Raw genomic sequence first — 1,773 nt, 5'->3', positions numbered from 1 at the left:
TGTATCATGATTATATAACTCAGTTATACATAATTCTGATACTCCCCAAGCCTGCACATAGATATTATTGTTTTTTATTGTTTATTATAGCATATTTCATTACATTTCTTTCAGTAAACATGACTAACATTAGCAACTAAAACCAATGTTTTGGTTTTACTTAAAAGTTGGAAGCCAACAGAGTTCACTTTTGAAGTGATAAATATAGTAATGATGACTTTCATGTTTGGAAAATGTATCTTAACTAGTTGTTATTTAATTGCTAATAATAATATGCTATATAATAATAATACTTGTGGCAGTTGTCTTTATCTTCGGTGGTGTTTAGGTTAATAATATGGTGTCATTATTTGAGGTGAACCTACAGTGAGGTGTGGGCAGATCAGCAGCCACTTCCCCTTAGCTCTAGGGAGCTTTTCAGTGACTATAAACTCATTGGTCTTGCGGCTGGCATTTTACTGCTTTGGTTCACTCTCACTACTCTTGTCAACGTCATTTTCAGCAACAAGGCTTTAAAAAGCGACTGTGCTAGCAGTTCAGAATCAAACTTCAGATAAACAGCAGGTGAACACGGTTGAGCATTTAGCACCTAAAGAATCGTATATTTCCCTCAGGAGGTGGTTGAGACCAAAACAGAACTAAAAGAAGAAAAAAATGCTCCAATGCTACACCATATTGGTAGGATCCGCAAATAATTAGCGATTGTTTGCTAAAGTTGCTAATGTTTTGGCACATCAACATAATAATAAAAATACCATAATATGTCAGTATTGTGTTTATAACTTATTTCCCAAATGGCCAAAAATAGTACCAACTAGACTTACAATCTATCTTACTATCCACAACAGTGCTGTGGTGAGTGAATACTCACAAACTCTCAGCCAAGTTATGTTCTGCTATACAAAGGCTATCTTATGTATTTATCTTAAATATATCTTGCCTCTGTTAACTAACATCAAAGACAGAAAAACAAACAAGAGGCGTCAGGCAAAATCTGAGTGAGGAACACACACAAGGTTTTCCCTGGCAGGTATCAAGAATGGTTTAAGAGTGAGAAAGTCTCTAACATAAGAACAAAAGATTCTAACGATGTTTGCTCCACTATACCTTTGCTAACATGGCCTGAGTATGGGGAAAGGTCAGAGAGGTGGTATTACACTTTTATGATGATCATTTATTTATTTTGTCAAGTAAATCCAATCAGAATGCCTGCGAGCTACCCAGATAGCAAACAGGGATAATTAGCATCACTGGGAGAGGTGGCGTCTCCTCGTACTCTGGCCTCCACTTGCTTTTATCTGTAGAAGAGGTGAGGTGGTGGAGAAGCTAAATATTGATGCAGCTGCCTGTACTCTGTGAAACTCAAACACACTGTCCAGCTTTGTTGAGGGCTGTGTTTCAATGCTGGACTATCTTCTCACATACACTAAGGATGCACAAACCTCAATCATTTTTACTTATTTTTCTCGGTCTTGCCACTAAATGCTTAACCTGTAATTGCACCGTTGTCCTCAAATTTATTTTTACCAAACCAAATACGTTTGTTTGTCTAGGTTTGCTTGCAGACGTGTAGTTTGGTTCCATTGGTCCAGATGAAAGAAAAGAAATAAAGATATTTCACACTGACTTGTTACAAATGAACCAAAAGTTGTAAACGTAACGTCACATAACGTCACATAACCTAAATTGTAATACAAACTGAATTAATTAAACTGTTTAGACTTGAACATATACTGTATGTCTACAGTGCTGTAACGCCTGGGCCACACTGCC

Source organism: Morone saxatilis, unplaced genomic scaffold (genome assembly GCF_004916995.1).
Source record: "Morone saxatilis isolate NCDOM2014 unplaced genomic scaffold, NCSU_SB_2.0 Contig17, whole genome shotgun sequence".
Classification (NCBI taxonomy): domain Eukaryota; kingdom Metazoa; phylum Chordata; class Actinopteri; family Moronidae; genus Morone; species Morone saxatilis.
This window is presented reverse-complemented; position numbering follows the sequence as displayed.